General features: G+C 51.7%; 1 long non-coding RNA gene across 1 annotated transcript in view; it reads right to left on the bottom strand.

Annotated features, from left to right (window-relative positions):
• LOC121658555 overlaps positions 1 to 5,676 on the bottom strand; it is a 45,032-nt gene extending 39,356 nt beyond the window's left edge. Inside the window, exon 1 of the long non-coding RNA XR_006014001.1 lies at positions 4,864 to 5,676. This is a non-coding gene — a long non-coding RNA (uncharacterized LOC121658555). The remainder of the gene's footprint in view (positions 1 to 4,863) is intronic.
• Between the last annotated feature and the right edge of the window lie 9,302 nt (positions 5,677 to 14,978).

Here is a 14,978-nt window from a genome sequence, read left to right as displayed (position 1 = left end):
TACAAGGACAGAGGTCAGAGCCAAGGAGCACAACAGGCATGAAGGCAGGTTTGATTCCTGGAGCCTGGTTTCATTCCTGGGAGCTTTCACCAAGGTTTCCTTTTCTGGCCTGGTGCGAATATTCCGTGGCAGCATCATAGTGCTGGCAGTGCCCAAATACCCTGACACCTCCCCATCCCACCCTGGCCTTCCCCAGAGTTATCCCAACTCACAGATCCCCTCAATACACCCCTCAAACAGGGTTTTCCCAGCAGCTCCTGCCTGTCAGAGCCCTATCAAAGGTTTGGGTATTTTGATATTTGGTATTTTTAGATCCATTTATTGCAGCAGATGAACCCCTCAGCCTTCTTTGCTGATCATCTCCCCTCACCTGTCCATTCTTCAGACACCTGAGGATGAGAGATGGGAACAAAGCCAAGTGTGGATGCACAAGGAGGCACTGTGGATGCACCGCGGGGCTGCACAGCCCCGTGGGTTTTGTTGGCAATCATACCCTGCCTACCTGGGAAGCAGTGAGGAGAAGAATCGTGGATTAAAGAGATGTAAATGAACTGAGGATGTAGGAGAAGGGACTGAGAGGTACCTCAGAGTTTTCTCAGAACCCACCTGCTGGCTTCTCTAATCATGACTTAAAGACAGCACCCAATTCCTAACCAGCAGTGTGAGGAACAAAGCCTTTTTGATGGGGATTCTGTTTTCCAGGGAGAACCATTTAATAAGTTTCACTCAGGAAGTCTCTGTTCCCAATAAAGACTTAACAAAGTTAATTAGACTAAACAGTAATTATCATGTCTCTTCATTGTTCAATTATCTTGCTGAACTAGTGTTTCCTGATTAATTTTCTGATTAAAATGTATTAAATTGAAAAGCACTTGCAAACATGAGATGACAGGCTCTCTCCCATGCAGCAGGATTTCTGGAGGTCAGGGAGGCAGGGATGGTTGGCACCCACCCCCAAAACGGGCTGGCTCCACACCCTGCACGGCCAGGAGCCCAACTCAGAGCCTTCACCGATGTGCTCTCCAGCTTGAGATCCACCAACACGTCCCTGATGTGTTCCTCCTCTGCACAGCTCCTGGGTGTCTCTTCCAGCCCCTCCTGTTCCCTGCACTGGCACAGAGAAGCTGTGGCTGCCCCACCCCTGGCAGTGTCCAAGGCCAGCTTGGACGGGGCTTGGAGCAACCTGGGATAGTGGGAGATGTCCCTGCCCATGGCAGGGGGTGGCACTGGATGGGCTTTAAGGTCTCTTCCAACCCAGTCCACTCTGGGATTCTCTGATTCCTACTTCTCCACAATTTTACCTTTCTCGGAGGTTTTTCGTGCACAAGCACAGTGCACTACAAGTCCCTGTGCTTGGAGCAGCCCTGCAGCACAGGAGGGAGGTCCTGGAGCCAGGTAACCCTGTTTCCAAGCCCAGTTCCTCCCTCCCACTGGATCCTGGAGTCTGGGCTCCCTAAGCTCCCATCCGGCTGTGCCTTCCATCTGCCAAACACCACGGAGGCACCCTCTGCTCCCCCACCTCCCACCCACGACAGCAGCCAGTGCAGAGGAGGAATTCCCACAGCTGAACTCACACATGGAATCTCTCCAGCCCAGCAAACATCTTTGGGTGTGGTACTGCATCTCCTGCTGCTTTCAGCATCGTTCTGCACTTCTCCCAGGAGCTCAGCTCCCTTCTGATTGTGTTTAACACCCCAGCTTGCCTAAGGTGGCCTGACCACAGCCACCCCCTGCATCCCTCAGTCAGATTCTTCTGGTGGGATCAACAGACCTCCATGGATGACCTCATGGATCATTCCAACCTGCAGCATTTTGGTATCAAAGAGCAGAGACACCCCTGGCACTCCTGAGCCACCACAGCCTCGCTTTCCAAGGCCCTGCTTTAGTATTCACCCGTGGCAATCCAGCAGTCACCGGCATTTTGAGCAGCCCCTCACACCATTTGCATATCTTTTATAAGACAAATCAGAAAAGGGGATTAATTTTCCTTCACTTTAATATCACCTGTGGCTGGGAGGAAACAAACAAATTCATCGCCTCCTTCCCCAAATCCTTGCGATTAGGTTATTAGAGCCCCAGACTTATTATAAATTGATGAAAGGACACAGCTGAGCCCAAATCCCACAGCGGGCTCTCTTTGTCTTCCACAAGGCTGGCAATTCTTGATTAACTCCCATCCAGCACGAGGCAGGAGGGATGAGCAGCATCCCAGACATTCCGCGGTGACGAGCGCCGGCGTGGCTCCGCTCTGAGCGGAGCGCTCAGCTCCACACACGGCTGTGCAGGGAATCTGGGCTCCCAGCAGACAGCCCGGGAGCTACAAAGGAATTTTCTTCCCTTTCTGCTCACCCTCTTGGAAATTCAACACCAGCCTTGCTGCTGCTGCTGCTGCTGCTGGGACCAACCCAGGCTGGGGGGCTCTGAAAGGCAGAGAGCTGCCTGTCCCTTTTGGATATCCGTCCTCACTCCTAAAAGGACTATTCCATAGTTTCAGCTCTGAGGGAGTTATTCCATGTTCTCATACACTCCAGATATGTGAATGTGGAATGGCAGCAGCAGCGTTTCAGGTTTCTCCTGCTCAGTGCCTTGTTTTGCCCTGTTTTAAGTCACACTGATAAAAGCAGAAGAGGTTCTGATAAGGAGTTAACTTTGTTTGTGATGTACGAAGTCTCCAAAGAGAGTTGCAGCTCTGCTAAGAATAAGTCTCTGTCTATGAGCTGAGAGCTCACACCTCCAGATAAGATAGAGAACCAGCATTTACAGCAGCTCTATCAAACACACTTAGGCTGAAACTGTTGTTACAAACATCTACCACTGGTTTAGACTCATTCCAGAGGCCAAGCCAAAAAAATTGAAGTCTAATAACCCAAGCAGTTTTCATTTTCTTTTTTTAATAATCATATAATCATAAGTAGTGAATCCAAGGGCTTCCTGGCTCCTGAGCTATCATTTGGCAAACAGCTCCAATTATAAACCCCAAACCTAATGACTGCGCTTTCCCCGTGTCCCTCTGTGCTCACAGGAACATTTCTCCTGCACCAGGCTGAAAGGAGACGTCCATGGGGAATTCGCTGTGAAATGCTGGATTTCAAAAGCCTGCGGCAAGTTGATTCATGTCTATTTAATTTTTCCAGGCAGTTTCACTGGAATGCTGTATATAAATCAAATACAAGGCCAGCAGCAGAGACGGACCAAGCTGTGGAAGGACTGTATGATTTTAATTAAACTACACACACAAATCAGGCAGGAGTGAAGGTGGAAGAGGAGAGAGAGAGAGAATTCTATCACTGGGGATAAGCCAATATTTTTGAGCAGGAAAACAAATAACCATTTACTGTGAAAAGTCTGATTTCAAAAGCAGCGTTTTGTCATTGTGCTGATTTTCATAATCAATTTAAATCTGGAAGAAACCAGGCTTGAGCACAGCAAACAAAGAGCCTGAACGGAAGTTAATTAGACTGTATCAGCTCAGCCTTCTCATCCTTTACTTACTGTCAAGCTTTATGGGCTCCAGCAGGCACTTCACTGCCAATCCTGCTTTGGAGACAGCAGAGCCAGCTCTGCTGGGGCTACAAGGCCATCATCTCCTGCAGTGTCCTGTGCAAAATCCCAGAATCCCAGACTGGGTCAGGCTGGATGGACCACAGAGGCTCATCTAGTGCCACCTCCCTGCTCCAGCAGGGCCATCCCAGAGCACAGGGCACTGGAGTGTGTCCAGAGGGCTCTGGAATATCCCAGTGAGGAGACTCCAGCCCCTCTCTGGGCTCTGTTCAGGGCTGGGCACTGCCCAGGGCAGAAGTTCTGCCTCCTGTCCAGGTGGAGCTCCCTGGGCTCAGGCCCTGCCCGTGGCTCTGGTGCCACTGCTGGGCCCCTGGAGCAGAGCCTGGGCCCTGCTCTGACCCTCCCTGCACCCAGGGACACCCAGGGACACCCAGGGACACCCTGGGCTGAGGGCCCCTCTCAGCTGGGGCTCCTCTCGAGGCTGAGCAGCCCCAGCTCCCTCAGCCTTCCCTGGGCAGGGAGATGCTCCAGGCCTCTCATCTTTCACCCTTTGCTGGACCCGCACCAGGAGCTCCAGGTCTCTCCTGTCCTGAGGAACCCAGAGCTGGAAAACTGAAGATTCCTCATCAGAGAACTGATCCACCCATGGCCACCTCTGCATTTGTGGGGTGTCACACCAAAATTGGTGTCAGCCAGGCTGGCAAATGGGAAAATAGCAGGGAAGCCATAGAGTGGCCCTTACAGGGCAGGACTTCTGGCAAAAAGCCTCAGGACTACTTCTGTTCTTTGAGATCATGGGACTTGCACCTGAAGATTCAGTAGTTCCACAACGATTCCCATACAGGAGGAGGAGGATTCAGTATCCAGAGAGCTCTGGAAGATGCAGGAATGCGGCTCCACCATAAAGTCCTCATTAAGAAGCCTCTAAAGAGTCTGCACTGAGTCTCCCCTCTCCCTACATCCTGCAAAGCAGAAAAACAGCAGTGCTTAATAACCAATAGGCAGTGCAAGGATAAACACATGGGATAGCAGGTCCCATGATAATGGAGCCTATGAATTCCTGGGATAGATTGGCATCTCCTTCCCTATCTGCAGACCAGGGAAACACCCAAGGAACACTCCAAACCCCATCCAACAGCGGGATTGCGCTTGTCCTGTGTCCCTGCTAAGCCAGCTTACAGCAATTTCTGCCTGAAGGATTGCAGCAGCCGCTGCTGGCAGGGCCGAAACGTGCCAGGCCCTGCAGGAAAACCTCTGTCCCACGCTCTGTGTCCTCACCAGACAAGACACAACAAGTGTGAAGTGACAGCGAGCGCTGTGTCACAGCCAGAGCTCGCTCCCAGGGCTCCTCCCGTGACTCACCTGTGCCAGGGACATCGGATCCTGACCTGCCCAGCGCAGGAGCCGCAGCCCTTCCATCCTCTCCAAGCCATCCCTGAAGCAGCAGGGACCCATTAGCTCCGATTAAAGCCACAATATCCCAAATCCCGCGAGGGTCCGTGGCGTTGAAGCCGGAATGAATTTTGCAGGGTTTTTCTCCTCCCTTTCCCCACCTCAATCACTCTCAACTACGGGGCATGAATAATACAACGATGTGTTGCCTGGTGATTGCTGTTGTGTTTTCCTTTACTAACAAAGCCAGGGAAGGCAGCAGGCCCGAAACTGCCTGGAGGAATTGGTTGTTTAAAGACGGCTACCAAGGGGCTGAGGTGCTGCAGATGCAAGGTGATCCAGAGGCTGATGGCTGCCTCTCCTCGGGATGAGTTTTTGGGAGCCCACCAGCTCTATCCCATGGCAGAACTCTCCTCCCAGCCCCAGGGCACAGCTCCCGAAGTACTGTGGCACTGGAAGGGAGCAGAGGGCTTGGCTGAACCCAGTGTGTGGAACTAACACTGCTGTGCCAGGTGCTGCACCAGCTTTTACAGCAAAAACAAACAGGGCTGTAAAAAAGGAAGAGGCTCTCAATAAAAAACAGGATATTTGGAGCTGAAGGGTTGTTTTCCTACTCCAAGTGAAACTCCCAGAAGGCTTCGAGTTGGTGATATGGACTGGAATTGTGAAGCTCTGTTAGGGGAGGGTTAGGCTGGATTTAGGGAAAGGTTGTTTCCCCAGAGGGTGCTGGGCACTGCCCAGGCTCCCCAGGGAATGGGCACGGCCTGAGGCTGCCAGAGCTCCAGGAGCATTTGGACAGCACTGCCAGGCACAGGGTGGGGTTTTTGGGGTGTCTGTGCAGGGCCAGGAGCTGCACTGGATGATCCCTGTGGGTCCCTCCAGCTCAGGACATTCCGTGATTCTGTGATTATCTTCCAGGACAGGGTTGCTCCTGTAAGAGAGAAAAGCTCATCCAGCTTTTTTTTCCTGCAGGTTGGCATTTTTAAAAGAACACTGGACAAGTTCCCACCCACTCTCTGAAAGCCTCTTGGAGTCCTGTCCCGTGGACACACAGAGGCCCAGAAAATGCAAGTTCAATTCAGAACCCAGGGCAGGGGTGTTTCTGGAGCAAATTCTCCCTTGGAGTGAGTGCTGTGCTGCCTGAAAGCAGCAGCTCCAGCCCAGCTGCTCCAGCCCTGCAGCTGAGGTGATCAGCAAGAAAATGGGCCTGGGCTCCATCCCTGGTGCTTCCTGAAGCGAGTCCAGCTGTGACCTGGACATGGTCTCGGTTTGTGCCCTGCCTTGGAGCTGTGCCCTGACACCGGGGCCTGATTGCCTGCTCAGGCTGCAAGCTGCACTTTGGGGGGCTGCTCCTGCACAGAACAATCCCAGCTGCAGCCTTCAGATAATGCAGCACTACAGAGAAACATCAGCACTAAATGGTCCCAGAAGGTGTTTACTCCTCCGGGCCAATGGTGCTGCTCTGTACGAGCATGTTGGGCTTAAATGGAGACACTGGGACACCTCTGCTGTGCTGTGGGGAGGGAAAACCACGAGCTGCAATCGGGTCCAGCCTGATCCCAAGCAGAGGAATCATTAAGAACTGGAATATTTCAATAAACCCCAAAACCTCAAGGAATAAATGTTCCCGGTGTATTTAACGACACAGCAGCCTCCGGTGAGTGTAAAGAGCAAGGCAATTAATAAGGTATATTTAGCACGCCAGGCTGAGGTGTGCAGCTCCCACAGCAGCTGAAACACAGCGATTTAAATCACATTTATCATAAAGATCAGCCTGGCTGAGCTGGGGCTGCTGCTCCTCTCACCTGGGAGCGCCTGCTCACTGCCTCGTCCATCCTGCTGGGACCCCCAGGTCAGGGCTCTGCTGGTGGCTGCAGCACAGCCAGGAGGCTTTGGGTGCTGTTGGACACCCCAGGCGCCCTGGGAGACCCCACTGAGACCTCATGGGCTGTGCAGGAAACATGGAATGAGCAGCTGGTGCTTTTCCCCCACTGCTCAGTCCCCACCCAGGTTCAAACCAAGGGAAGTGATGCCTTTTCCTGGTCTTAAAATCAAGAGTCAAACACGGTTAGAAGGGGAAAAGGGATTTTACCTTGGTATTTATTTTAAGGATCCTCAGGTGCACACGTCCAGGTCATACGCACTGAGATGCACCCTGCAATGCACCCCCAAAAGATCAGGTATCATTATAGGTTTTTCTAATTAGCAGATCTATCAAAGATTCCCCAAGGAGAGGCTCAAGTGAGCCCCCCCTCCCCAAGGAACCTTCCCCTGGATGGTTCTATCTGAGTTTACAGAATATGTTCTGGAGAGGACCTTGGGGTCTGGGGCACGCTGATCCCTAACTAAAAAGCTTCTAAAATGTTGAGTCTCTCAGCTTGACAAACAAGTCCAAGAATGTAGGCAAAAGCACTAGGAATACAGAAGTTGTAAAAAGGTATAATAGGGGTATAAAAGAAAAGGCAAAAAAATCTTCATGGCATCAGAAGGAGAGGCCTTTTCCAAAATAAACAGGAAAAAAGAAGTAGAAATTAAGTTCTCCAAGGTGTAGGATGCCATGGGTGCAAAAGTTTTCATGGTCTCATGAACCAACTTGCTCAATTTGTGGAACAGAAGTCCTACCAAGAAAACAGACTCACAAAGCTGGTTGTAATCCCAGTGTTCAAGGCCAGATACCTGAATAGACAATAAAAACCACAACACCTTTAAACAGCTGTGAAACCTGCCTAAATCCTTGTATCCCACACTAGCTGTGCCATGACATCCCAGAAAACATCGGCCACCCTGTCCAGCAGAATGCAAAATCCTGTCTCCCAGCAGAATGTGACTTTTCCAAGGGTGAATAGATTTAAATGGTGTTGAATGTTTGTGCAGAGAACAAGGACAGCCAGAGTTTCTGACCATAACAATACGTGCTTGGGATGGCATGGAAAACTTCAGATGTCAGTGTTGAAAAGAAGTTCTGGTTACAAAGGGAGAAAGCAAGGCCTCCTTGAGTGAGTTACCCCCCTGCCCTGGGCTGGGGTCAGTGGGAACACTTAGATGAGCATCTTTTTCCCCGGAAAATCCCACTTTTTCCCTTACAAGTAATGATGCCAATTGTCCCACAAAGACAGAAACACCCCTGCTCCGAGTCAGGCAGAAACAAACACCACAACCCTGGCATTCCCAGTGCCACCTACCAGGGAGGGGACACAGCAACCCCCACCCCAACAACCTGAGCCCAAACCCCTTCCAGTGCCGATTATAACACAGTTATTTTTTTAACTTTTGGTAATTAAATATCCTCAGTTTTGATGAGAGCCACTCAAAAGCGCAGCAGTCGGGACTGCAGCTGGCTTTGAACAGATGAAATGTTTTCCCTGCCTTTGAACACACTCGCTGCCTGTTCCCAGCCTGTGGCCACCCAGTTTGCCCCGAGGTGCCTGGCACTCGAGTCTCCAGGATAAAAGGACCTGGTTGGAAGTGGAATTAGTATCCTGCATGGAAGGCTCTACTGCAGACAGAATCAAAGGAGGAAACAAAGACCTGAGCTAAGCAAAATCCCCACGCAGATAATTAGTTAAACTTCCAAGTCTTGACATTAAGCTTTTGGAAGCAAAACATTTGGGAGTCACGTAGAGAGCGTGACTTTGCAGCCAAGAAAAGATCTGGGGGACGTGTCTTGCGTGGGGTTGTTTTATTGTGATTTGAGAAGCGTCTGCAGGACCTTGGGTGTAACTGAGGGGTGACCTGTCCTTGAGGCAGCCCCAAAAGCAAAGCAAAGGAGGGGGACCTGCTCTTGGTGGAGAAGGTGGAAATCCCCCAGTCCTGTTTTTCCTGCTGCCACTTGCACATCCCAGCCCCTGCAGCAGGATTTGGTGAGCCTGGCACCCACTGGCACGCTCCAAAACACCGTCCCCAGCCACCCAGAGGGAGCCGTGGTCCCACCAGGGAGCCTCTTTCCAAGAAACTTCTGGGAACAAACATTTAATGCTCTCAGGATTCAGGAGTAGTTGACAAGAGAGCTGCAGACCCAGCCAAGCCCATGCTGGGCTGTCACCACTGGCCAACACTCACAAACGCTTCCCCTCCCCCCGGAAATATTTTCCCCAGCTCTCCCCTGCACTAACAAACACTCGTTTTCCTCACGATAAAATCAGTCCCGCAGCCCAGGCTGTGGCAGCTCCGAGCTGACCTCAGTGCTCTGCTCCCCAGCATCTGACAAAACTGTGAGAGCTCCTCAGAGTCTGTAACAAAACATCTGTTTCCTCTGGAGCAGCTGCCACCTGGACAACGCAGCCGGAGCCAGAGCTTTCCTGAGCGGAGCGTTACCTGCCTGTGGAGAATGCAGCCTCTCCAGCAGTGGCCACAAGGACACTTGGCACTTCCACAGCTCCCGGAGTGATTGCCAAACACCACAGCGGCCCCAGAGTGGGAGGAGGTGATTTTTGGAGGGAGGCAGGCTGCGGTGTGGGGATGGTTTCCCCTGGCAAGGTCAGGGAAGAGCCTGAGAACAGCCCAGCCTCCCTCTGCCGCTGTGGAAAGGGGCAGATGTGCTGCTGGCACACCGCGGTGCCACCCCTGCGGTGGGTGATGGTGATGGTGGCACCTCACCAGAGGGATTCATCCCGCTGCACCCCTTCATTCTGCTGCTCCTCACGCCCTTGGAGCCAGGACTCTGGCAGGATTCATCCCCGTCCCAGGTGCCCGTTGCTGCCCACAGGCATCTCGCTGAGGAGTTTAGTCAAGATGCGTCCCCATGAGCCAGCCAGACACTGACTCAGGGCTGAGTCACTCCAGGGAGGGTTTGTTCCCTGACTTTCAGTCCCCACTGATCCTGCTGCTGATGAGGAGCTGGGATGAGCCCTCACGGACACTCCCAGCCCAGCTGAGTGTCACATCTTCCACCTGAGAGAATTCACTCTGCCATGGATAACATTTACAAGGGCGTGTGGTGCCAGGACAAGGGGGAATGGCTAGACACTGAGAGGAGTGGTTGAGATGAGACACCAGGAAAAAATTCTTCCCTGTGAGGCTGTGGCTGCTCCTGGATCCCTGGCAGTGTCCAAGGCCAGGTTGGACAGGGCTTGGAGCAGCCTGGGATAGTGGAAGTTGTGCCTGCCCATCATGGCAGGGTTGGAATGGGATCATCTCTAAGGTCCCTCCCAACCCAAACCATTCCATGATTCTCTGGCTCTGTGATAACTGATCAGCAGCAATGAGAGGAGAGAGACCATTTGGATTATAGGAATTAAAGCTTTAGAAAGGGGTAAGATAAGAAAAAAAGGGAAAAAATTGAAAAGATATCGACTATTCTGAAGCAAACAAAAGCCACTATAGATTAAACAAACAATGCAGCCCAAACTTCTCCTTCCAGTGCTCTGACAGATAAACAGCAGCTTCCAATAATTAATTGTGTCCTGGCACAGCTGAATGAGCCACCATATGGGAGTGGTGACAAAACAACCTCTGTTTTTGGTGGCAAATTGTGCAAATCGTCGACTCAGTCTGAAGCTGAGAACTGACACACCTCACTCCTCCTGCTCTCATAACAGAGCAGACAAATCTGTGAGGGACACGGTTCTTTGGGGGCACTGAAAATCACTCCGTGCAGAATTTGGGGTTTGATGAAGATGAGAATTCACACACTGAGAGGATGCTGCTGGGGGAAGCCATGGTCACCTCCCTTGTCCTGACAGGGGCTGCAGCAATGGCTTTGTCACTCTCATGGCCAAGGAGGAGGTGGCAGCACGGCCACAGAGGAAGAGACTTGAAGGAGCACTGCAAAGGATCCTTGGGAATAGACTTTGCAGGGCTGGCGGCAGAGCAGGAGCTGCAGGAAGGAGAGGGAACGTCAGCCCAGCTCAATCCTTGCACTGACTTTCTGATTCTCCACAAGCACTGAGTTTATTCATTTTATTTTCTCTAGAGGTATCCATTAATTATTGCACTTGAAATGGCTGAAGAAAAATGATACAGCAAAGCCAAGGAAGCGTCTTGGAGAGGGTCCAGCCTGGCAGAGCTGAGATGCAAATGTGGAGCGACTCTTGCGGGGTTGGGTCAGACATAAATCCACAATATCTCAATTAAAGCTGCTCCCAGTTCACACCACAGACAGGGAGCTGTGCTCCAGTTCTGGGACTGATCCTGAATTTTACCCTGAGTAAAAGACAGGCCCTTGGAGAACAAAGTCCTCTGAATTCCTGGCACTCTGTCCCTCCGCTTCACGCTCACAGCTCTCCCCTCCTCTGCATTTTCATTTCAAATGAGACAAAGCACCACTGTCAATTTGGCAGCCAATGATGCCCTTAAAGCCACCTGCCCCTGGCTCCATCCCTCAGCCTCAGCCCCAGGCAAGACCACACACACCTGGAGCTGCAGTTATGGGATGATAGTGAGGGAAATGCTGGAGTGGGAGTGCTCATCCTGCCCCCAGAGCCTCCTTGGCTAAAGGTCCCTTGGGAGCAGAAGGAGGCTCTCACTGACCCCCAGCGATGCCATCCCCACTCTGAGGGCAGTGTAGGCCAGGTTTAATGGGCCCAGGCTGTGCAGGTGATTCACCGGTGCAGTCTCTCCCTCCATAATGAATTCCTTCTAACTCCCAGCCTCTTCCCTCCAGGAATCCCCCAAACACCTTTAATTTAGAAGTGCCATAATCTACTCGCCTTCTGCTGCCTCTTAAAGTTGATTTCCTCCTCAGTGCTCTGCAGCCATGACATTTTCACTGCACTGCCTGTTCCTTTTGCTTGGGTCACTTTGGGATGAGGAGCCACAGGCCTCTGTCTCTGCTCTGGTCCTCCTTCCTATCAAGGTCCTGACATGGATTGCTTTTGAATTTCCTGCCTTTTTTCCCCAACTGAAAGACACAGAAACTGCTGCCAGGGACTGGCACATTCCCATCTATCCCAAGCATCGTTGGAGTTTATGGGCTCACTGTACAGGAAGAAATTAGGTAATAATAAAAAATACACACCAAAAATACTCAGCTGTAACAAAAATTGATCCTGCCCTATGGGATATTTTAGTGCCTCATTATGGCACCCAGACCTCACAGAATGGCTTCAGTGACAGCAGAGGGTTTTTAAACAAACCAGTGGAGACTTGCTGGCTCCAGGCCCATAAATCCTGGTTCCCCCACTGACTTCCACCCCAGTTCCCACACCGTGCTCAGCAGCCCTTCCTTCTGCAAAGGTGTTTCCCATCCCACAGGAACTTCCAAGATCAGGGAAACAAAATGTTTTCTTTGGTCCTTCTTTTGAAAGGGTCAGGGAGAGGATGACAGAAGACAGAGCTGTGAATCCAGAGCCACTGGGAATGTCTAAACATGATTTAGGAACAGAAGTGGATGGGTTCAGGTCGTGGAGGAGGGACTACGCTGAATTTTTGCCCTTGTATTTGTTGGTCTTTCCATGCTGGTCAGTCACTGCCAGTGAAATCACGGCTCTTTTGGCACAGTCCCCTTGTCCTTCCTCACATCTTTAACGACAATGCCAGCACAGGACTCCTGGAAAACACAACCTCTGGCTCTCAGAGCACTCCAGACCTCCGGCTCTCCATCCCAGCCCAGGCCTCTTGTTCTGCTCAGATAATCCGAGGTGCCTACTCCAGCTCTACACCTAATGTGGCATGTGTCTCCAGGAGATTATTTGAAGTGGTTATTTTTATTCCTGGAACCTTCAAAGGCAGAGTTATTAAGTGTATTTAAAAGGAAGAACGGGTCCAGATAAAGCGGGGATGTAATTAGTTACAAGCTACTGTACTTTGATGACAAAGCAGCATTTCTGTGGAGCGGCAGCTCGGTGGGGTGTGCTAATTACTGATAGCAGTCACAGCCGGGGGAAGCCTGACACTCCTCTGATAAAGCAGAGCTGTCCACAACGCCACAGGCTGGGTTTAACTCGCGGGGTTTGAGCCAAAGCCTGGATCCTGTAAAATTCACTGAGTGTTGGAAAGGGCAGAGGGGAATAAAGCCCAAACTTGCAGTGTAGTGGGAGGCCAGGTTACAGCCCAGGATCCTTGAAGAGAGACACCAAGATGATCAGGGCAATGGAGCAGTTCTCCCATGAGGAAAGGCTGGGAGAATTGGGATTGTTCAGCCTGGAGAAAAGAAGGCTCCAGGGTGATCTAATTGTGACTTCCAGGACTTGAAGGAGCCAACAAGAAATGCGGAGACAATTTACAAGAGCCTGGAGTGACAGGACACAGGGAATGGCTTCCCACTGCCAGAGGGCAGGGCTGGATGAGGTGTTGGGAAGGAATCCTTCCCTGTGAGGGTGGGCAGGCCCTGGCACAGGGTGCCCAGAGCAGCTGTGGCTGCCCCTGGATCCCTGGCAGTGTCCCAGGCCAGGTTGGACGGGGCTTGGAGCACGCTGGGACAGTGGAAGGTGTCCCTGCCTGTGGCAGAGGGTGGCACTGGATGAGCTTTAAAGTCCCTTTCAACCCATGATTCCCAAAGAATCCGCTCTCTTTCCTGATGCAGCTTCTCCTTGGCCCGGAGCATTCCCCCAGCTGAGCCCTGCAGGGGCTGGAGGGTCCCGCATCAGGTTTTACTCAGCCTCGCTGATGTCAGGGGAAGGCTTTCAGAGACTTGGGTTTGGCTCTGTCCCTAAATCAAACCACGAGAAGATCGATGAGGAATTGAAGACAAGTGGGAAAGGAAAGGGCTGGATCTGTGCAGAGAGAGAGGAGATGGTGGCAGGAGGCACAGGAGGTTTTGGAGGTGGGGGAGGATGCAGAAACGAGTAATTAGGGTCAGCTTTAAAAATGGCTTGATGCAGGGGTGCTGGCCAGCTGGGGGACGCTGAGGTGGCTGGAGGGGGAGACGTGAGCTGAGAGCCACAAAACCAGAGGCAGCAACACCCTGAGAGGGCTCAGCTCTGCTCCTCGACCTTCTGGGAGCACTGCGAGGTAAAACAAGTGTGAGTGTCTGTCCCCATGGGACTGCCAGCCTGCTGCTGGCACAGGGAGCTCACAGCAGCCCCAGGAGAGCCACCAGCACGAGCCAGAGCCCCCAAACCCAGCTGTGAGCTCACCTGGAGAGGGGAGAGAAGAGCAGAACCTCCCCAAGGCCTTTCCCTTGCAGAGACACCCTGCAAACATCACAAGTGGAACAGCCACTGCTCACCTGGCAGCCAGGTGTGTGTTAGGGGGAGGACAGCTGTGCCAGGGGTTTGGATGAACCAAGGAATAAAAATCCCCCAAACTCCACTAAACCAAAATATCAGAGCAGCCCTGTCAGGATTGATGGGATCACAGCTCCCAGCAGGGCGTCTCTGCTCCCCAGGTTAACGACCCTGGAGTGATAAAACGAAATTATCTCTCTATTCTGATGCTGGGGTGACTTTTTCTACTTATCAAAGTGATGGGCTTTCATTGCAGTTTTGATAGGTTGGAGTTGTTTGGCCTCTCTGGGAAGACCTGAGGGTCTAAGGGCTGTCTTATAACTCAGTTTCACATCTTCAGAGTTCACCTTCTTCCTTCTAGGAGCTGCCTTCTCTTAAATCCAGCTCCCAACACCAGCAGGTGATGGCTGAACAGCCACTCTGCAAACACTGAGGTGCAAACCTTTCATCCAAGAGACATTTAAAGCCAAAAGCCTGAGCTGGAAGAACACAGGACAGATCTGTGGTTCCCAGTGCCACTGCACTCACTCCTAAGCAAGGAACTGTCTCACCAAAGAGCAGATGAGCCATGGAAATGCAATATCCACAGGCAGACAGGAAAATCCATTCCCAGGACAGCTCTCTTATCATCACATCCACCTCAAAGTGCAGATTTTTCACCCAAAAGTCAGGTGACACTGTCCACACACAGTGTACCTGAGGAGTAGAGCACGGGAGTGGAGCTTTAGGACCATTAGGACTGAAATGGGAACTTTCACAGCACCAGAACACGGAATTTCCCCTGAGCACTTGCATGGACCAAAGCCTGACGTTTGTGTTGCTTCCTCCACCATTCACACATTTCCAGGAAGGTGAATTGTCCATAATGTCTTTCCTAGTTCCTCAAATGCCATTATCTCCTTGCAGACTCTGTTCCTAAAGGATTTGTATTGTTTCTCCCACTGACCTGAAGAAGTGACAACAAACCCCTTGACACCGGGG

Source organism: Corvus kubaryi, unplaced genomic scaffold, assembly GCF_017639235.1.
Source record: "Corvus kubaryi isolate FWS band 111438036 unplaced genomic scaffold, C.kubaryi_AGA036_p1.0 split3-37304, whole genome shotgun sequence".
Taxonomy (NCBI): Eukaryota; Metazoa; Chordata; class Aves; order Passeriformes; family Corvidae; genus Corvus; species Corvus kubaryi.
This window is presented reverse-complemented; position numbering and strand designations above follow the sequence as displayed.